Source organism: Procambarus clarkii, chromosome 13, assembly GCF_040958095.1.
Source record: "Procambarus clarkii isolate CNS0578487 chromosome 13, FALCON_Pclarkii_2.0, whole genome shotgun sequence".
Classification (NCBI taxonomy): Eukaryota; Metazoa; Arthropoda; class Malacostraca; order Decapoda; family Cambaridae; genus Procambarus; species Procambarus clarkii.
Window position 1 is genome coordinate 1,826,156 of NC_091162.1, and position 23,272 is coordinate 1,849,427.

Here is a 23,272-nt window from a genome sequence, read left to right on the forward strand (position 1 = left end):
CAGCATGAGTATACTTCAGCATGAATATACTCCAGCATGAGAAAACACATTCATGAGAATACACCAGCATGAGTATACACTATCATCAGTATACATCTGTATGAGTATACACCAGCATAATTGTATAAGTGCATAAGCTGGAGAGACAGGCAGGAGTGACTAGTAAGGTGTTCCAATGGATAAAGGGGTGGAGTCCCACAGGGCTCTGTACACGGTCCAATCCTTTTTCTGATATACGTAAATGATCTTCCGGAGGGTATAGACTCATTCTTCTCAATGTTTGCTGACGATGCCAAAATTATGAGAAGGATTAGGACAGAGGAGGACTGTTTGAGGCTTCCAGAAGACATAGAAAAACTGAAGGAATGGTCGAACAAGCGATTGTTAGAGTTTAACCCAAGCAAATGTAATTTTCTGAAGATAGGTGTAGGAAGCAGGAGACCAGATACGAGGTATCATTTGAGAGATGAAATTCTTCAAGAGTCAGAGAGAGAGAAAGACTTGGGTGTTGATATCAAGCCAGACCTGTCCCCTGAAGTAAATATCAAGAGTATAACAGTAGTAGGGATGACAGTCCAGCAGTGATTGAGAATTTTGGGGGCCAGTCACCGCTGGACTGTCAGGGGTTCCAGGTAAATTTGGCCAGTCACTGATTTGGAATTAAAGAATTCTTAATAGAAAAATAATTTCCGAGATCTTAGAAGTTGTTAAGAGTTCTTATGGGAGAAAATAAGTAAGAAAATATTATAGAAAAATTCAAGGGCTAGTCATCAATACGCTGCAAGGGTTCCAAGTAAACTCTTACGACAATTTTTGTATGTTTTCAAAACTGCAGATTTTTTCAAAGACCATTTTCAGATAAAGTATTTGTAAAGGTTTGTTAAGAGTTCTTATGAGAAAATAATTTCACAGAAGTTTGTTATAAAAAGTCAGGGCAAAATTGGCTTTCGTATTACTGAGAATAAGGAAAACAGACATCTTAACAGTAAGTTTTAGTTTTTATATGCATTTACTGCTGTTTCACCTGTAAAGACTGAAAATTAGCCAGAGTCCAATTTATACCCAAAATAATCAGAGTCCAATTAACGACAGAAAATTAGTCAGCGATCAGTTCAAGCCGAAAGTTCTTCAGAGTCCAGTTGTAGACAGCAAATCCTCAGAGTCGAATTTATGCCCAAAATCGACAGAGTACAGTAACGACCGAAAATTTATTCAGAGACCATTTGTGGGCCGATTTTCATCAAAGTCCCATAAACACCGAAAATTAGACAGAGTCTAGTTTATGCCCGAAAATAATCAGAGTCCCGTAAACACCTAAAATTAGTCAGAGTCCATTTTCAGCATGAAAATTCATCAGAGTCCAGTTGTAGACAGAAACTTGTCAGAGTACAATTTATGCCCAAAATCGACAGAGAAAAGATAAAGAATAAAGATAAAGAAAAATTTTCGGTAAAGACCCAAAATTAGCCAGAGTCTAGTTTATGCCCATAATTAATAAGAGTCCAGTTGTTGACCTAAATTATTCAGAGTCCACTTTGTGAGAAAAATACATCAGAGTCCAGTAAAAGATCCAAAATTACCAGAGTCCAGTTTATCTCCCAAAATCGCCAGTCTGGTAGAGACCAAAAATTTGCCAAAGTCCAGTTTGTTCCCGAGAAAATTCAGAGTCCTGTAATCTACAAAAGTTAGTCAGAGTCCAGTTCAGTACCAAAAATTAGGCAGAGTCCATAGAAGACCAAATTTGAACAGAGTCCCCTAAAGACTGAAAAATAGTCAGGGTCCACTTTGAAATCGAATTATTTCAGAGTTTTACTTACACCTGCATTCATAAGAGTTCATATGGAGGAAAATAAAACATTCTCAAGAGTGCAATATAGACCTATAAATTAACAGAGTCCAGTTTGAGCCCAGAAATATTCAGAGATCAAATTTCATCGGAGGCCGTTTTAGGACCAAAATTTGTCAGAGACCACATTTTCGCTACTAACTACTACTTTTAGCCCAATTTTAAATAGTCACATTTCAGATGTAGTAAATGAGATGCAAACAATTACCAAGTTCTAGCTCCTGTCTCCACCTCAGTCCGCTGTCGTATAATCAATACTAACAGTCCAATACCCCTGAAGTTTTAAACAGTCATTTTTCAGACGTAGTAAATAAAATCAAGTCAGTAAGCAAGCTCCAGCTATTGTCCTCCGCCATAGCTCTCTCGTATCTTCGTTAATAACCCATCAATTCTCCTGAAATTTAAACCCCCTGTATTTCATAAACAGTAAATAAGATCAAATAATTACCGAGCTCCAGCTTTTGTCCTCTACCTTAGTTAATATGTACAAGTTCTTTAGTAACAGACCAATTTTCCAGAAATTTATAGCAGACATACTTCTAAGTATGAAAAGTAAATAAAGTAAAAGTGTGTTACCGAGTTTCAGCTTTTGTTCCTAGCCAAAGTTCGCTCCTGTAAATTCACTATTTTCAGCCCAAATCCCCTGATATTTAAAAAAAACTACATTTCAGACCCCTATAAAATATATCAACAAGTAAATTACCGAACTCCAGCTCATGTCCTCCGCCTTAGTTCAATGTTCATCAAATTATTTCAGATCAAAATGCTCTCCAGTCTATCAAAAGTAAACATCATGTCCTTCTATACCCTTTTTGTACTCAGTTATGTAAATAATCACTAACGTGCTAATATTCGCACAATCAGATCGTACCCTACTCTCATTACCCATTGTTTACCCAAGTAAGCAATAATCACACGGTCAAAATCACACCTTACCCTTTCCCCCCTTACCTTCACATCCCCTTCATCTCGCCCATTCCCCAACTTATCCAAACATTCAATAATCCTAATGTATTTGTATTTTTTCTCTATATTCTCTGTTCTCTTCACATTTTCGTCCATGTTTTCTGTATTTACTCCGTGTTCTGCAAAATGTTCACAGTATATTCAGTTCATATTTTTCACCAGTTTCTCCATTTTCCTGTATTCACTCCGTGTTCTGTAAAATGTTCCCAGCATGTTCAGTTCATATTTTTCACCAGTTTCTTCATTTTTTCTGTGATGTTCGTAGCCTCATAATGTTCTCAGCACATTCAAATCATATTTTCTATGTTCTTTATCATGTTTTATGTTCTCTGCAAGTTCATATTCCCCAAAGTTCACTATGTTTTTCCCCATTCTCATCTCATGTTCTCTGTACAACTACTATATTCATTATTCATGTTCCTCACAATTTCTATTTTTTCATCGCCTTGTCTTACATGTTTTCTGTTTTCTTTGTCATGTTCTCAAATGTTCTTAGCATGTTATTCACGAGTTCATCACCTTCTTTACATGTTCTCTGTGTTCTTATCATGTTCCTCACATGTTTCCTTTCCAACTTTTATTCTCAATATTCTTGTTCTCCATGATTTCAAAATGTTCTTCACAACACTGTTCTTAAAGAACTCTGCACTTTATTCAGTACCAAATGTACCAATACAAACATTTCTCGTCATTTATGAACTAAAATTACTCGTCAATCATCTGAAAATAGTCGGAATTAACCTCATTCAATATTGTTCTTAACTAAAATAATCTTTCACTTCGCTAAAATAGTCATATGTAACTTTTTTCAGCACTTTCTCAACGGCCATTATGTTTTGTCAAACAAGAAAAAATTGCCAAAGATATCTTTCATCGCTGTTCGTAACTGACATTATACATTGTGGAGCACAAAAAATAGTTACTGTCATCATATTTTCTTGCCTTTCTGCAACTTAAAATAGTCAAATGGAACATCGTTCTTCACTTTTGTAACTAACAGTACTTCAATGAGTAGGAAAAAATAGTCAAAGACACTCTTCGAGACATCAAAAACACCCTTTGAGACATCAAAGACACTCTTTCAGACATCAAAGACACTCTTTGAGACACCAAAAATACTCTTCGATACATCAAAAGACACAATCAAAGACACACTCAAAATCGTCATGATACTACTCATGTCCACAAAAGTTATTCTTAGAGCTATCAAAAGTTAATCTCAGACATCTTCATCCATAAAAGTTATTCTCAGAGACATCAGTGTCATCAAAAGTTCTTCTCAGAGACATCAGTGTCATCAAAAGTTATTCTCAGAGCTACCAAACGTTATTCTCAGAATAACCAAAGGTGTTCTCCTGTCATCGAAGGTATTCCCAGAGTCATCGAAGGTAATCTCTAACTCACTCTCGTTCATCAAATGTTGTTCTATAAGACATCAAAGTTACTCTTCGAGATATCAAAGACACAATCAAAGACACTCAAAATGTCAAAACACTACTCATGTCCACAAAAGTTATTCCCTGAGCTATCAAAAGTTATTGTCAGTCATCATATGTTATTCTCTAAGTAACCTCTCATTCATCAGAGAAGCTCTCTAAGAAATCTTCGTTCATTAAAGTTATTCTCAGAGACATCTAAAATTATTATCTAAGACATAAAAGGTATTCTCAGAGTCATCAAAGTTATTCCCAGTCATCAAATGTATTCTGAGAGTCATCAAAATTATTCTCTAAGTCATCAAAGTTGTTCTCTAGGACATCAAAGTTATTCTCAGAGTCATCAAGGTAATTTCTAAGTCACTTTCGTTCATCAAAGTTATTCTCTAATTCATAAAAGTTATTCCCAGAGACATTAAAAACTAATCTCAGTCATCAGAGGTATTCTCCAAGACATCAAAAATATTCTAAAACATCAAAAGTTTTTCTCACAGCTATCAAAGCTGTTCTGTAAGATATCTTCGTTCATTAAAGTTATTCGCAGAGTCTTCAAAGGAATCTCTAATTCACCTTCGTTCATCAAAGCTGTTCTCAAAGACATCAATGTTGTTCTCTAAGATATAAAAAATTTATTCTCAGAGTCAACAAAAGCTAATCTCAATCATCAAAGTTAATCTCTAAGTCATCTTCGTTATTCAGAGAAGCCTTCTGAGACATCCTCGTTCAACAAAGCTGTCCTCAGAGACATCACAAAAAGCTAAGTACTGTCATCAAAGTTATTCTCTAAGTAACCTTTCGTTCATCAGAGAAGCTTTCTAAGACATCTTTGTTCATCAAAGTTATTCTCAAAGACATCAATGCTGATTTCTAAGACATCTTCGTTCATCAAAGTTATTCTCAAAGACATCAATGCTGTTCTCTAAGACATCTTCAGACATAAAACATCTCTCCAAAATATAACTAGATCAGCTTTTCATATCAAACTTACATTTCTGTTAAAATATATTTTCTTTGTCACTTTACCTTAAAACTGTTCTCTGAACAACACTGCATAAACCTACCTAACCTATCCTCCCCACTTAATGTTGCTTACCTAATATAACGTTCCTAAACCTAACCTAGATTACATAACCAAACCTAACTTACCTATCCTAACTTAACTAACCTAACCAAACCTAGCCTAACTTAACTTGCATAACCGAACCTAACCTAACTTACCTAACCTTACCCAGCTTACATAACCTAACCTAACCTAACTAACCAAACCTAACCTAACGTAACTTAACTTGTATAGCCTAACCTAACTTGCATAACCTAACCTAACCTAACTTAATCTAACCTAACCTAATTTACCTAACTTAACTAACCTAACTTACAATATCCTAACTTAACTAACCTAACATAACCTAACTTGTATAACCTAACCTAACTTAACTAACCTAACCTAACTTAACTTGCATAACCTAACCTAACAACCTAACCTAACCTAACTTACCTAACCTAGCTTTCATAACCTAACGTAACCTAACCTAGCTTACATAACCTTGCCTATCCTAACCTAACCTAACTTAACCTAACCTAACTTAACCAAACCTAACCTAACTTAACATAACCTAACCTAACTTAACATAACTTACATAACCTAACTTACCCAAACTGGCGTAACCTAACTTACCTAGTCCAACTCACCCAACCAGACATGACCTAACTTACATAATTATTCCTGCTTATCTTTTGTATTTTGCCAACCATTGTTTCATATTCATTTGTTGGTTTCAATGGTTATTTTTCTCAAATGGTCATTTATGCATTTCAAGTGCAATTTGTTAAAGATTTGGTGTTTTAGCATTTTAAAGGATTTTTGTTATATAGAGTCAATTACTTGTTTCAAGGGTTAATTTCTCAAATGGTCATTTATGAATTTCAAGGGTTATTTGTTAAAGTTCATTAAGTTGTATTTATTATGTTTGTTATAAATGTTCTTATTCTTCCCCCTTTAACCTAACCTTCTTGATCATAGTATAGTTATTATGTTTGGTATCATTTGTTGTTATTCTTGGTTCTTTAACCTAACCTTTCAGATATAGTTTATTTGTTTATTGTGTTTTGACGTATTTGTTGAATATATTATCCTTATCCTAACCTTTCATATGTAGTTTTGTTTCTCCCTTTTGTATATTTTTCCCCAAACCCACCATCCCACTTAACCTTCCTTCCTTCTTTTACTTTGTTTCTCCTACTCCTTCTCTCTCCCTTTCTTTCTATCCTCCTCCATCTCTCTACTTCCTTCTCTTTCCTTTTATCTATATTTCTCCCTTCATCCTTTTCTTTCTTTCCCTCCTCTCTATCTCTCTCCCTTCCTCCCTCCTTCTCTCTCCCTCATTCTCTCTCTTCCTCCCCCTCTCTCTTACTCATTGCTCTCACTACCTCTCTTGTTTTTCTCAATTTCAAGTCTTAGTACATCTTATTCTTTACTACTGTAATTATGTTATTACTAAGATAAAGAATGAACTTCCATGTGAAAACAAAGTAAAAGAAGGAAGGAAGGTTAAGTGGGAAGGTGGGTTTGGGTAAAAATATATAAAAAGGAGAAACAAAATAAACAAATAAAATATATCTGAAAGGTAAGGTTAAAGGACGAAGAATAAGAACAAATGATACCAAACATGATAACTACACTATGATTAAAGAGGTTAGGTTAAAGGAGGAAGAATAAGAACATTTATTAAAAACGTAATAAATACAACTTATGAGAAACTTGATGAACTTTATCAAATAACCCTTGAAATGCATAAATGACCATTTGAGAAATTAACCCTTGAAACGAGTAAATGCCTATATATAACAAAAATCCTTTGAAATGCTTAAACACCCGATCCTTAACAAATAGCACTCGAAATGCATAAATGACCATTTGAGAAAAATAACCATTGAAATGAACAAATGAATATGAAACAATGGTTGACAAAACACAAAAGACAAGCAGGAATAATTATGTAATTAGGTCATGTCTGTTTGGGTGAGTTGGACTAGGTAAGTTAGGTTACGCCAGTTTGGGTAAGTTAGGTGATGTAAGTTACATTAAGTTAGGTTAGGTTAAGTTAGGTTAGGTTTGGTTAAGTTAGGTTAAGTTAGGATAGGCAAGGTTATGTAAGTTAAGTTAGGTTATGTAAGCTAGGTTAGGTAAGTTAGGTTAGGTTAGGTTATGCAGGATAAGTTAGGTTAGGTTAAGTTTGGTTAGGTTAGGTTAAGTTATGTTTGGCTAGGTTAGATAATTTGGTTAGGTTAAGTTAGGTTAGGTTATACAAGTTAAGTTAGGTTAGGTTATACAAGTTAAGTTAGGTTAGGTTAGTTAAGTTAGGATAGGTAAGTTAGGTTATGTAAGTTAGGCTAGGTTAGGTAAGTAAATTTAAGTTAGGTTAGGTTAGGTTAGGTTATGCAAGTCTAGTTAGAATAGGTATGTTAGGTTAGGTTAGGTAAGTTAGGTTAAGTTAGGTTAGGTTAGGTTATGCAAGTTAGGTTAGGTTAGGTTTGGTTAGTTAAGTTAGGTTAGGTTAATAAATGAGGTTAGGTAAGTTAGGTTAGGTTATCTGCTTAATGGGGTTTTGTGAGTTCTTCTACTATCCAAGTCGAGCCTGGCTCGACTTGTGAGAGTTTGGTCCACCAGGCTGTTGCTTGGAGCGGCCCGCAGGCCAACATACCCACCACAGCCCGGCTGATCCGGAATTTCTCTTAGAAAACAGTCCAGTTTTCTCTTGAAGATGTCCACGGTTGTTCTGGCAATATTTTTTATAGTCGCTGGGAGGACATTGAACAACTGCGGACCTCTGATGTTTACACAGTGCTCTCTGATTGTGCCTATGGCACCTCTGCTCTTCACTGGTTTAATCATGCATTTTCTTCCATATCGTTCACTCCAGTACGTTGGTATTTTACTGTGTAGATTTGGGACCTGCTGGCCCTCCTTACCTGATGAGGTTAGGTAAGTTAGGCTAGGTTAAGTTAGGTTAGGTTAGGTTAGGTATGTTACATTAGATTAAGTTAGGTTAGGTTATGCAAGTTAAGTTAGGTTAAGTTAGTTAAGTTAGCATAGGTAAGTTAGGTTAGGTTAGGTTTGGTTATGTAAGCTAAGTTAGGTTTAGGAACGTTATGTTAGGTAAGTAACATTTGGTGAGAAGGATAGGTTAGGTAAGTTTATGCAGTGTTGTTCAGAGAACAGTTTTAAGGTAAAGTGACTAAGAAAATATATTTTAACAGAAATGTACGTTTGATATGAAAGGCTGAACTTGTTATATTTTAGAGAGATGTTTTATGTCTGAGGATGTCTTAGAGAACAGCATTGATGTATTTGAGAATAACTTTGATGAACGAAGATGTCTTAGAAAGCTTCTCTGATGAACGATAGGTTACATAGAGAATAACTTTGATGAAAGTATTTAACTTTTTTTTTTATTGCTCTGAGGACAGCTTTGTTGAACGAGGATGTCTCAGAAGCCTTCTCTGATTAACGAAGGTGACTTAGAGATTAACTTTGATGATTGAGATTAGCTTTTGTTGACTTTGAGAATAACTTTTTTATATCTTAGAGAGCAACATTGATGTCTTTGAGAACAACTTTGATGAACGTAGGTGAGTTAGAGATTACCTTTGATGACTCTGAAAATTACTTTGATGAACGAAGATATCTTTCAGATCAACTTTGATATCTGGTAGATTAATTTTTGATGTCTTAGAATAACTTTTGATGTCTTAGAGAATGCCTTTGATGACAGGGATTAATTTTCAATGTCTCAGGGAATAACTTTTATGACTTTGAGAATTACTTTGATGAACGCAAGTGACTTAGAAATTATCTTGATGACTCTTTGAATAACAAAGAACAACTTTGATGTCCTAGAGAACAACTTTGATGACTTAGTGAACAACTTTGATGACTGTGAATACCTTTGATGACTCTGAGAAAAACTTTGATGACTCTGAGAATACCTTTTATGTCTTAGATAATAATTTTAGATGTCTCTAAGAATAACTTTGATGACCCAAGATGTCTTAGAAAGCTTCTCTGATGAATGAAAGGTTACTTAGAGAATGACATGTGATGACTGAGAATAACTTTTGATAGCTCTGAGAATAACTTTTGTGGACATGAGTAGTATTTTGATATTTTAAGTATCTTTGATTGTGTCTTTGATGTCTCGAAAGGTAACTTTGATATCTCGATGAGTAACTTTGATTTCTTATAGAACAACTTTTGATGAACGAGAGGGAGTTTGAGATTACCTTCGATGACTCTGAGAATACCTTTGACGACTCTGAGAATTCCTTTGATTACTCTGAGAATTACTTTTGGTAGCTCTGAGAATAACTTTTGATGAAACTGATGTCTGTGAGAATAACTTTTATTGATGAAGATGTCTGAGTTTACTTTTGATAGCTCTGAGAATAACTTTTGTGGACATGAGTAGTATTTAGACGATTTTGAGTGTGTCTTTGATTGTGTCTTTTGATGTGTCGATGAGTATTTTTGGTGTCTCAAAGAGTGTCTTTGATGTCTCAAAGGGTGTTTTTGATGTCTCGAAGAGTGTCTTTGACTATTTTTTCCTACTCATTGAAGTACTGTTAGTTACAAAAGTGAAGAACGATGTTCCATTTGACTATTTTAAGTTGCAGAAAGGCAAGAAAATATGATGACAGTAACTATTTTTTGTGCTCCACAATGTATAATGTCAGTTACGAACAGCGATGAAAGATATCTTTGGCAATTTTTTCTTGTTTGACAAAACATAATGGCCGTTGAGAAAGTGCTGAAAAAAGTTACATATGACTATTTTAGCGAAGTGAAAGATTATTTTAGTTAAGAACAATATTGAATGAGGTTAATTCCGACTATTTTCAGATGATTGACGAGTAATTTTAGTTCATAAATGACGAGAAATGTTTGTATTGGTACATTTGGTACTGAATAAAGTGCAGAGTTCTTTAAGAACAGTGTTGTGAAGAACATTTTGAAATCATGGAGAACAAGAATATTGAGAATAAAAGTTGGAAAGGAAACATGTGAGGAACATGATAAGAACACAGAGAACATGTAAAGAAGGTGATGAACTCGTGAATAACATGCTAAGAACATTTGAGAACATGACAAAGAAAACAGAAAACATGTAAGACAAGGCGATGAAAAAATAGAAATTGTGAGGAACATGAATAATGAATATAAAAGTAATGCAGAGAACATGAGATGAAAATGCGAAGAACATAGTGAACTTTGGGGAATATGAACTTGCAGAGAACATAAAACATGATAAAAAACATAGAAAATATGATTTGAATGTGCTGGGAAGATTATGAGGCTACAAACATCACAGAAAAAATGGAAAAACTAGTGAAAAATATGAACTGAACATGCTGGGAACATTTTGCAGAACACGGAGTGAATACAGAAAACATGGAAGAAAATGTGAAGAGAACAGAGAATTTAGAGAAAATATACAAATACATGAGAATTATTGAAGGTTTGGATAAGTTGGGGAATGAGCGAGATGAAGGGGAGGTAAGGGAAGTGAAGGTAAGGGGGGAAAGGGTAAGGTGTGATTTTGACCGTGTGATTATTGCTTACTTGGGTAAACAATGGGTAATGAGAGTAGGGTACGATCTGATTGTGCGAATATTAGCACGTTAGTGATTATTTACATACCTGAGTACAAAAAGGGTATTGAAGGACATGATGTTTACTTTTGATAGACTGGAGAGCATTTTGATCTGAAATAATTTGATGAACATTGAACTAAGGCGGAGGACATGAGCTGGAGTTCGGTAATTTACTTGTTGATTTATTTTTTAGGGGTCTGAAATGTACTTGAGGGTTTTTAAATCTCAGGGGATTTGGACTGATAATGAATTTACAGGAGCGAACTGAAAAAAGCTGGGGACAAAAGCTGAACCTCGGTAACACCATTTTTCTTTATTTACGTTGAAGTATGTCTGCTCTAAATTTCAGGAAAATTGATCTAATACTAAAGAACTTTGTACAAATGAACTAAGGTTGGGGACTAAAGCTGGAGCTCGTTAATTATTTGGTTCTTATTTACTGTTTATGAAATACAGGGGGTTTAAATTTCAGGAGAATTGATGGGTTATTAACAAAGATGCAAGAGAGAGCTATGGCGGAGGACAATAGCTGGAGCTTGCTTGCTGACTTGATTTGATTTACTACGTCTGAAAAATGACTGTTTAAAAGTTCAAGGGTATTGGACTGTTAGTATTGATTATACGACAGCGGACTGAGGTGGGGGACAGGAGCTAGAACTCGGTAATTGTTCGGATCCTATTTACTACGTCTGAAATATGACTTTAAAATTGGGCTATTAGTAATAGTTAGTAGCGAAAATGAGTTCTCTGACAAATTTTGGTCTTGAAACGGTCTCTGATGAAATTTGATCTCTGAATATTTCTGGGCTCAAACTGGACTCTATTAATTTATAGGTCTTTATTGGACTCTGACAATATTTTTATTTCCTCCATAGGAACTCTTTACGAACGCAGGTGTAAGTAAAACTCTGAAATATTTCGGTTTTAAAGTGGACTCTGACTATTTTTCGGTCTGTACCAGCAGGAGTATATACCAGCATGAGTATACACTTTCATGAGTACACACATTCATGTGGATACGCCAGCATTAATATACAAAAAACATGAGTATACACTATCATGATTATACATCAGCATGAATATACACCAACCTGAGTATACACCCATGTATACTAGTTGATTGACGGTTAAAAGGCAGGATGAAAGAGCCAGAGCTCAACCCCGGCAAGCACAAATATGTGAATACAAAAAGGTGAGTACAACACATGAGTATACACCTGCATGAGTTAACACATTCATTAGTATACATCAGCATGAGTTTACAGCAGCATGAGTATAGACCAGCTTGGGTATACACTAGCATGGGTATACACCAGCATGAGTATACATTAGCATGAGTGTACACCAGCATGAGTATACACCAGCATGAGTATACACCAGCATGAATATACATCTGCATGAGTATAGACCAGCATGAGTATACTCCAGCATGAGTAAACACCATCATGAGTAAACACTTTCATACGTATACACCAGCATGAGTACCTTTCCTTGAGGTTACCTTGAGGTGCTTCCGGTGCTTAGCGTCTCCGCGGCCCGGTCGTCGACCAGGCCTCCTAGTTGCTGGACTGATCAACCAGGCTGATGGAGGCGGTTGCTCGCAGCCTGACGTATGAGTCACAGCCCGGTTGATCAAGTATCCTTTGGAGGTGCTTATCCAGTTCTCTCTTGAACACTGTGAGCGGTCGACCAGTTATGACCCTTATGTGTAGTGGAAGCGTGTTGAACAGTCTCGGGCCTCTGATGTTGATAGAGTTCTCTCTCAGAGTACCTGTTGCACCTCTGCTTTTCAACGGGGTTATTCTGCACATACTGCCATGTCTTCTGGTCTCATGTGATGTTATTTCTGTGCGCAGGTTTGGGACCAGCCCTTCAATTATTTTCCAAGTGTAAATTATTATGTCTCCTGCCTGCGCTCTAGGGATTACAGATTTAGGCTCTTTTGTCGGTCTTAGTAATTTAGATGTTTTACTGAATGGATTCTAGCAGTAAAGGATCTCTGCAAGCTCTCCAGGTCAGCAATTTCTCCAGCTTTGAAAGGGGCTGTCATTGTGCAGCAGTACTCCACTCTACAGAGCACAAGCGTTTTGAAAAATATCATCATCGGTATAGCATCGCTAGTGTGAAAGGTTCTTGTTATCCAACCTGTCATTTTTCTTGCAGTTGTGACGGCTACTTTATTGTGTTCTTTAAAGGTAAGGTCTTCCGACATGAGTACACCCAGATCCTTTACATTGCCTTTTTGTTCTATGATATGATTTGCCTGAGTTTTGAACGTGGTTTCTGTTTTTATATTTTTATTTTTTCCGTAGCGCATGAGCTGAAACTTATCTTCGTTAAACACCATATTATTTTCTGTATCCCATAGAAAAACTTGATCTACATCTGATTGGAGGTTTGCCGTGTCCTCTATGTTGCCTACTCTCATGAAGATCCTAGTGTCATCTGCAAAGGATGATACAGTGCTATAGGTTGTGTTCTTGTTTACGTCCGATATGAGGATGAGAATAAGTACTGGAGCACGCACAGTACCCTGGGGGACTGAGCTCTTCACGGTTGCTGGGCTGGATTTTATTTTGTTGACTATTACACATTAGGTTCTGTTAGTCAGGAAATTGTAGATCCATCTGCCTATTTTCCCAGTAATTCCTTTTGAACGCATTTTATGTGCAATAACACCATGGTCACATTTATCAAAAGCTTTTGCGAAATCTTTGTAAATTACATCAGCATTTTGTTTGTCTTCCATAGCATCTAATGCCATATCATAGTCGTCCAGCAACTGCGACAGGCACGAGCGCCCTTTTCTGAAACCATGTTGTCCGAGGTTATGGAGATGCTGTGATTCCATGTATTTTGTGATCTTACTTCTTAGCACTCTCTCAAAATTTTTTATGATGTGCAGTGTTAGTGCTATCGGTCTGTAATTTTTTCCCTCTGCCTTATTTCCTCCTTTATGGAGTGGTGCTATCTCTGTGTTTTTAGTATGTCAGGGATAACGCCAGTATCTAGGCTTTGTCTCCACAGAATGTGAAGGGCCTGCGATAGTGGTTTTTTACAGTTTTTGATGAGTATAGAGTTCCAAGAATCCGGGCCTGGTGCAGAGTGCATAGGCATACTGTTTATGGCTTCTTCAAAATCCAGTGGGGACAGTTATATATAATTTGATGTTGGAATCATATTAATGAAAAATTCATTTTCGTTATCAATCTTTAATGTGTTTAGTGGCTCGCTGAAAACAGAGTCATACTACTTCCTCAGTAACTCGCTCATTTCTTTGTTGTCGTCGGTGAAAGTTCCATCTCCCTTTCGCAGGGGCCCGATACTAGATGTGGTTTTTGATCTTGATTTTGCATAGGAGAAAAAATATTTCGGATTTCTCTCTATTTCACTGATGGTCTTTTGCTCTCTTTGCCTCTCCTGGGTTTTGTATGATTCTTGTAGCTTGAGTTCAATTGTTTCTATTTCTCTACCTAACCTTCTTCGCCGTTCTTGAGGTAGGGTGCGACTCTCAAGTTGTTCCGCGATTCGTTTTCTTCGCTTATATAGGGAACGACGTTCCCGTTCCAATCTGCATCTCTTTCTCTTTTTTCTTAGGAGTATGCGGTTTGAACATATTTCTAGTGCTACTGAGCTTATTTTTTCCAGGCACTGGCCCAGGTTTGCATTTTCTAGCTGTTCTTCCCAGTTTATTTCTGTGAAGTCCTGGTTTATTTGCTCCCAGTTTATCTGTTTATTATTGAAGTTGAATTTGCTGAAATCTCCTCCACCGGGAATCTGGACTGGTTTTGAAGGTCTATTCCCCATGGTTGTCAGAACTTCAATTCAGTTGTGATCTGAGTAACAGGTATTTGTAATCATTATGTTCCCGATCAATTCATCATTATTAGTGAAAATGAGGTCCAGCGTGTTCTCCTTCCTAGTTGGTTCTACTATTTGCTGGTTTAAGGCAAACCTGTTGCACATCCGTAGCAGGTCATTTGCATGTGCCTGTTCATTTAGGCTACTTCCTGGTACTCTTTCTGATATTACTGTGTTAGCCAGGTGCTTCCATTTCAGGTGCCGTAGGTTGAAGTCCCCCAAGCAGAATGATGTTCGGAGCTGGATTTGTGAGGTTTTCCAAGCAGTGTTCTATTTTCATTAGTTGGTCTTTAAACTGCTGAGGGTTTGCCTCCGGTGACTTATATACAAGGACAATAACTACATTTAGGATCTCTATTTTGATTATCAGCACTTCCTCCATACCATTTGAGGTGTTTAGCAGCTCAGTTCAGATGAGTGTGTCTTTGATGTAGAGGCTGACCCCATCCTGAAGCCGGTGTTTTCTATCACATCTGAAAAGATTGTACTCTGTGATCCATATTTCACCATCATGGTAGTCCTTTGTGTGAGTTTCCGTTAGGGCTGCAAACACTGCATTCGCCTCATGAAGGAGACCATCTATAAAGTGAACTTTGTTGGATTTGTGTGTTTTTATACCCTGGATGTTGGCAAATATAAATGATGTTATCGTGTTAGTGGAAGTGCTGGATGCTTTACTTGGTGTTAATATCTGAGGCTCTGGTAAGGAGGCCACTGTGTTTGCGTCCTCTCTAGCATTTGACCGAGTTGGTGGTAGAGTCTGGTCATTTTTAGCCATTCTTCAACTCCTCCTCTGGCTAAAAAATTAACCCGGTCGATAGAGTAGTGGCTGTTTTCATAGTGGCAGTCTGTCGGCTTTATTCGCCTGGTACCTCTTATATGAAAAGCTGGACATTCAGCATTGAAGCACTCTTTCCTGTCCAAAGAGTTCTTGCAAATTTCGGGGTGAAAGAATTCACACCTTTTGGTACATTTACCTGTATTGAGGAGGTTTCTGCACTTTCTAGGGTGATCGTACTTACATGTTCCATTTGTACTTCCCGATATCCCATGTTTACAGGTAGCCCATAGTAGGGAATTATGTGACTACAACCGTGCGCACCATCTGGCCAGGTGGCTCTCTTGAGAGCCAGCTGGTCCAGGTGGGGCGCGCGGTCATAGTCACAAAGGGTTTGGGGGATTTTCCCGGAAGTTTGGCGCGTGTGAGCGTCCGGTGTTTGGGTATGCGGTCAGGAAAGATGGGAGGTCATGTTGTTGGGGGTGTAGGAGAGTATGTGGACTATGTGGTAGAGTAAGAAATACGAGGATATGAGTGGAATATGTGGAAAGAGTAGTTAAATATGTATGTGTGTTTGCTGTAGACTTAATCCTGTGTGTAGATAATAGTTTTGATGATAGTAAGTAAGCTATGTAGAGGCTGTGTGTAGGTGTGAGGGGTCCCAACATAGGCAGATATGTTGTTTTGGGTTGGGGAGGGGTGGGGGAAGGGGAGCTTCCCCTTGGCGTGAGAGTGCTTAGGGGCCATTTGTGGTTTTTGACATCCATTAGTTCCCCCTACAGGAAGCCGTAAGTGGGAGAGGAGGGTAGGAGAGAGCAGAGTCCAGGAGGAGCGATGTGGTTCATTTGCCTTAATGGCTTTTCGATGTCTTCAGAGTAGTCTTGGAGATATTCACCCCAGCATGGCTCTCCCTCCACTGTGGATTTGTTAAGGAGGGGCGAGGTTCATACTCCCACCAGCAGGCCCTCACCTGCCAACCATCAATCATATACCTACCACAGAGCTATGAGGAGTGACACCACATGTCCACATGGGTTACTTCTTAACCGGACCTGCGGTCCAGTCGGGACCCTAGGTCCTGACTGGTTTGGAGTGGAGACGGGTTCAAGTAAAAAATGGGCACACAGGAAATGATTTCGACGTTCAGTAAACACTTACCGAGTGGATATCTGAATGCCCGACAGCCCAATACAGGGTTGATGATAGTATTTAATTTAAGATTGTGAAACTTAAAACTAAACTAAATGCTCACACATGTGATAATTTCCATGTTCAGTTAACACTCAATGAGTTGTAAACTGAAAGACTAAGCCAGCCAATGCATGGTTGATGATGATAGTAATATTTTAAGATTGAGAAACTTTAAACTAAATGACCACACATGTAGCGATTTTGCATTCAGTAAACACTTACTGAGTTGTAAACTGAATGCCGGAGCCGGCCAATACAAGGTATATGATAGTAATATTTTATTTTTTATTTACGCTGGAGAAACTTTAAACTAAAAAATGAGGACACATGGAGGGATATCTATGTTCAGTAAACTGTTACTGAGTTGTAAACTGAATGGTTGAGTCACCCAATACATGGTTGGTGATAGTAATATTTTATTTTTTACGATGGAGAAACTTTAAACTAAAAAATGAGGTCGCATGGAGGGATATCTATGTTCAGTAAACAGTTACTGAGTTGTAAACTGAATGGTTGAGCCACCCAATACATGGTTGGTGATAGTAATATTTTATTTTTTACGATGGAGAAAATTTAAACTAAAAAATGAGGTCGCATGGAGGGATAACAATGTTCAGTAAACAGTTACTGAGTTGTAAACTGAATGGTAGAGCCACCCAATACCTGGTTAATGATAATAGTATTTCACGATGGAAAAACCTTATCCTAAACTAAAAATGAGCTCACATGAAGTGATTTTCACTTAGTGAGTTGTTAACTGAATGCCTGAGCTATCCAATACATAGTTGGTGATAGTAGTATTAATTCAAGATGGAAAACTTTAAACTAAACTAAAATGAGCGCACATGAAGTGATTCTCACGTTCATTAAACACTTACTACGTTGTTAACTGAATGTCTGAGACATCCAATACATGGTTGATGATAGTAGTATTAATGACATTGATAATAAGAGGTCTTGAACTAGATACTGGCAGGGGGGCAACAAAGCTGTGATATTGAAAAGAAACTGAACTGAATTTGTAAATTGATTAATATATGTAATGTGAAGCCAATCTACTGGAAAACAGTAAGTAAACTTTATTTGAAAAGAATATGAGAAGACTGAAAAGCTGGGGGCAAGAAAAATGTTAAAAATAAGAAGTAATGATATTCATAAACATAACATAAGATATCCATGACCGTAATTAATACAGTGTGAACACTCTTAAACTATGCTCACCGTGAAATCTCGTCACTAGGCATAACTTGTCACTCTGTGAAACAAATTATTGACTATAGTGCGACAGTGAGAATAAAAATGACCACTTATGTTTTGGAGTGCTATTTTAGTCAAGAAATACTGTAAAGGATGATTATTGACTAAAGGGAATTTCACGGACTGCTGGTGTTTGATGTGTTGAACTGCTTAAAGGAAGCATATTTGCTAGAAAAAATTCATGTGAAATAATGCTTGTTATATGTTTTGACTATCTAGCTAATAGCGTATTGCCTGGCTAATAATGAAATGTCACATTTTGTCTGACTCACTTAGCACAAGTGAAGAGAAAACATTGAAAAACTGGCAAAGGTTAAAAACTCTGTGAAATCATATCTGTTATGCCAAGTTTTGACTAGCTGCAAGCTATGTTTGCCTTCTCTCTCTTTCTCAATATGGAAGTGGGTTATTTGTGTGGACTCGGGAGATATGATCACTACTTATAAGTTTCTCAAAGAAAATGATAAGCTATGTAAGGACCTTTTATTTAACACACACACACACACACACACACACACACACACACACACACACACACACACACACACACACACACACACACACACACACACACACACACACACACACACACACACACACACACACACACACACACACACACACACACACACACACACACACACACACACACACACACACACACACACACACACACACAATGTTTGCGGACGATGCTAAAATTATGAGAAGGATTAAAACAGAAGAGGACTGTTTGAGGCTTCAAGAAGACCTAGACAAGCTGAAGGAATGGTCGAACAAATGGTTGTTAGAGTTTAACCCAACCAAATGTAATGTAATGAAGATAGGTGTAGGGAGCAGGAGGCCAGATACAAGGTATCATCTGGGAGAGGAAATTCTTCAGGAGTCAGAGAAGGAAAAAGACTTGGGGGTTGATATCACGCCAGACCTGTCTCCTGCAGCACATATCAAGCGGATAACATCAGCGGCATATGCCAGGCTGGCCAACATACGAACGGCATTCAGAAACTTGTGTAAAGAATCATTCAGAACTTTGTATACCACATATGTCAGGCCAATCCTGGAGTATGCAGCCCCAGCATGGAGTCCATATCTAGTCAAGGATAAGACTAAACTGGGAAAGGTTCAAAGGTTTGCCACCAGACTAGTACCCGAGCTGAGAGGTATGAGCTACGAGGAGAGACTACGGGAATTAAACCTCACTTTGCTGGAAGACAGAAGAGTTAGGGGGGACATGATCACCACATTCAAGATTCTGAAGGGGATTGATAGGGTAGACAAAGACAGTCTATTTAACACAAGGGGAACACGCACAAGGGGACACAGGTGGAAACTGAGTGCCCAAATGAGCCACAGAGATATTAGAAAGAACTTTTTTAGTGTCAGAGTGGTTGACAAATGGAATGCATTAGGGGGTGATGTGGTGGAGGCTCACTCCATACACAGTTTCAAGTGTAGATATGACAGAGCCCGATAGGCTCAGGAATCTGTACACCTGTTGATTGACGGTTGAGAGGCGGGACCAAAGAGCCAGAGCTCAACCCCCGCAAACACAACTAGGTGAGTACAACTAGGTGAGTACACACACACACACACACACACACACACACACACACACACACACACACACACACACACACACACACACACACACACACACACACACACACACACACACACACACACGACATACAAGCAGTAGTGAGATTCCCCTTTGATGGCTGTGCACGTGACAATGTAAAATTAAAATGTGCAAAGATGATTCGGAGTGCTATTTAGTAGAGAAATGATACAAAATTGTGTTTATTGACTAGTGAGAGCCCGTAGCATGTATGGTGTGGGATATTGCGGTCCTTAACCTAGTCAAGCGATAGACAGACAGACAGACAGACAACAACAACAATAGGTAGTGGCCCTCGTGTCTATTTGATTTGATAGAAGAAAAAATGAAGACTAGTAGTCCCTGTTTTTTTAAGATGAAAAACTTTTAACTATAAAAATGTTTGACTGAGTGACTGACTGCTTTTCTGGTCAGGTCTGCAAGTCTGCAAGAAATAATAGTAATGTAGGTAGCGAACATGTCTCCTCAGCTCTTCTATCTTCCGCAAAGCCTTCCCTCCCATCTCAACCCTATTAGTTCATGCTCTCGTGTTTCACTTTTTGTTAAAACTAAATCTACACACGCGATATGAAATGTGAAAAAAAATCTTACATTATGTTACGTTAACAGTGCTTGAATAAAATTATTAAGAGTGCTAGGGTACTGTTGCGTGCAGTCATCTCGCTAAGGCAGGTCGGTGACAGAATTGACAAAATGATGTACCTTGCATACATCAAATCTTTAGTGGTTTATGCGGCACCTCTGCTTATTTTGATGACTGAAAGGAGTTTGATGATACGAATAGTAATTGCTGACTTTGAGCATATTCTCAAAACATAGTTTCTGCAAAAAAAAAATAACATTAAATTAGATGCGAGCTGTGATTTGAAAACAGAAGATGGGTGATGTGTGGCTTATTGTGTGGACTCTGGAGATATGATCTCCACACATAAGTTTCTCAAAGAAAAGCGGTATTATTTTTCTTTGTGTTTGGATGTAATGGCTAAACATGGTTGACATTTTCAATAATGTTATTTGGTCATCAGACAAAGTTGATTTTCCACGTTACGTTACAATGTGTTACAGGGTCTAAAACTGGTAGACACCAATATTTATATGGTAAGAGATGTAATGGAGATGGACTAAGCCTCACTTTTCATTTCAAAATGATATTTTGGACTGCAAAAAGGTGATTTGCGTTACGTTACGTTACATTGTGTTACAGAGAGCTAAAACTTGCAGACCATAATATTTATATGGTAAGAGATGTAATGGAGATGGACTAAGTCATACTTTCATTTAAAAATGATATTTGGTCTGTAGAAATTTGATGATTTCCACGTTACGTTACAATGTGTTACAGGGTCTAAACTGGTAGACACCAATATTTATATGGTAAGAGATGTAATGGAGATGGACTAAGCCTCACTTTTCGTTTCAAAATGACATTTTGGACTGCAAAAAGTTGATTTGCGTTACATTATGTTATGTTACATTGTGTTACAGAGGGCTAAAACTTGCAGACCGTAATATTTATATGGTATGAGATGTAATGGAGATATTGTGTTTGGCTAAATGGGGTTCACATTTCAATAATGATATTCGGACAACAGCCAGAAAGTTGATCTCCACGTTACGTTACTAAGTGTCTCGCTCACATCTTCAGTATTGAACGTTGAACATTCTGCGATATTGTCTTGCTATGATATTACAAGTCTACTGTTGCGCACAGTGTAATACAGTCCTGATGGCATAAGACCAAGCTGAGGTTATTTATTAAAAAATGATATTTGATCATAAGACAGTAAGAAGTTTTCCACGTTACTTAATGATGATATAATGCGATGCAAGCGTGTGCTAATATTTTATTTGTGTTTAGAATGTAAGGGCTATAGGAGATTGTCTAGACTTGCATTCATTTTCAAATGCTATTTATGTATGCTGTGGAAAGTCTGTTTTCCCCATTGCGCTACATTGACTGTGTTACAAGAACTGAAAATAGACATAGCCCAGAGCTATTTCACTATCGACTCATCCGGTCTTATTCTCATCGATTGGTGTTTACATTTGGATGATGTAGGTCTTAAGAGACAGCCTTGAACTCGGGGATAATGAACAAGTCAATTTAATAATAGTATCAAGACTATGTTTTTCCACATTGTCTTATATATGTTTACTTTGCTTGGAATTTGTATGTGTGGAACATTGCTCACCTAATGGAGTGAGAATGAAGGACGCATTTGAGCTATAGCGAGGACTGACCGTGATGTGTATGTTTGTTTGTTTTACCACAGTGAATATGAAGCTACATTATGTTATGTCTATCAGTTGTTGAATAAACGTTACATTACGTTATGTGATACAAGAACTAAACAAGCTTGTGCTAATATGTTATTGTGTTTGGATGTAATGGCTAAACATGGTTTACATTTCATTATTCAGACATCGGACAGAAAGTTCCTCGTTACTCTTAACATGATATTTGGGCAAAGAACGAAGTTACCATATTGGTCACGTTACATTAATGATATTTGGGCAAAGAACGATGTCATCATGTTGGTTGTGTTACCTTACAAGGTTATAAGGGTGAGAGTGATGGGGGCTCGAAAATTGACATTAGTCGTCCATCCTCTGGTGCGCTGTCAGTCTAAGTGAAATGAAAAAAAGATACGTGAACAGCGGCGGCAGGAGAAAGGAATTGATGTTACTTTCCCCAACTATTAAATGATCTGGAGAGAGAGAGAGAAACCACTGACTGCTATGTATATCCCATGCAGTTGTGTTTACAACAAATTATGATTTGTTATAATAATAAGATTGAAGACCAGCTTATGACTGTATATTCTTAAAAAATGCTATTTGAGCAAAGAAAGATGATACCATGTTGTTCACATTGCGATACAAGGTTACACATATGATCAGAAATAATACTAAAGGCTTTGCTCAGAACATCCGGTCTGGGAAGGGTGTAGTGATGCTTGATGGTTTGGGCTTGGAAGGGGGGTGGGAGGGGGGTAGGGGTTTGGTGGGGGTGGATGGGGAGAGGGTAAGGCCATCCCACAACCTCGTCCATCTCACAACGCCTCAAACCGCCACGAAGGTTAGACCTTAACGAGACGGATTGCTGTTTTATTCATTCAGGAGTCTTGAACATTCTGTGACATTGTCTTGCTATGATAACGCCATTGTGAGTTACAAGGTCTGCACAGCAGTAATGGCTGTAGGAAGAAGAGGTGATGGAGATTGAGTAAACATGCATACATTTCAATGATCACAGTTAACAAGAACAATTTGTAGGTAGAGATCGCGTCTCCGTGACGATGTTTTGACTTATATTGAAATTTGTAACTACCTCGACATGATTGTAACTTACTTAGCTAAAAATGAATTATTAGGGTTCAGTCCTGGACTCCTTTATGCGTCTCTGCAAGCCTTTACTGCCCATATGACTGCCTTGTGTGAGATTGGATTGTTTAGCATCACGTAGGTAGTTCTTGACACACTATGTAACCCCGCATATAATGTAGAGAGAGAGAGAGAGAGAGATGTATAAATAATCAGATAGCTTGTTAATCAATGTGTGTCAAACTCCCAGGATTGCATTTTGGAATTTGTATGTTGCGCTCATGGCTCACCTTTGAGAAAGAACATTGTCACACTCAATGCTATGTGCCGGTGTGAGATGTGTC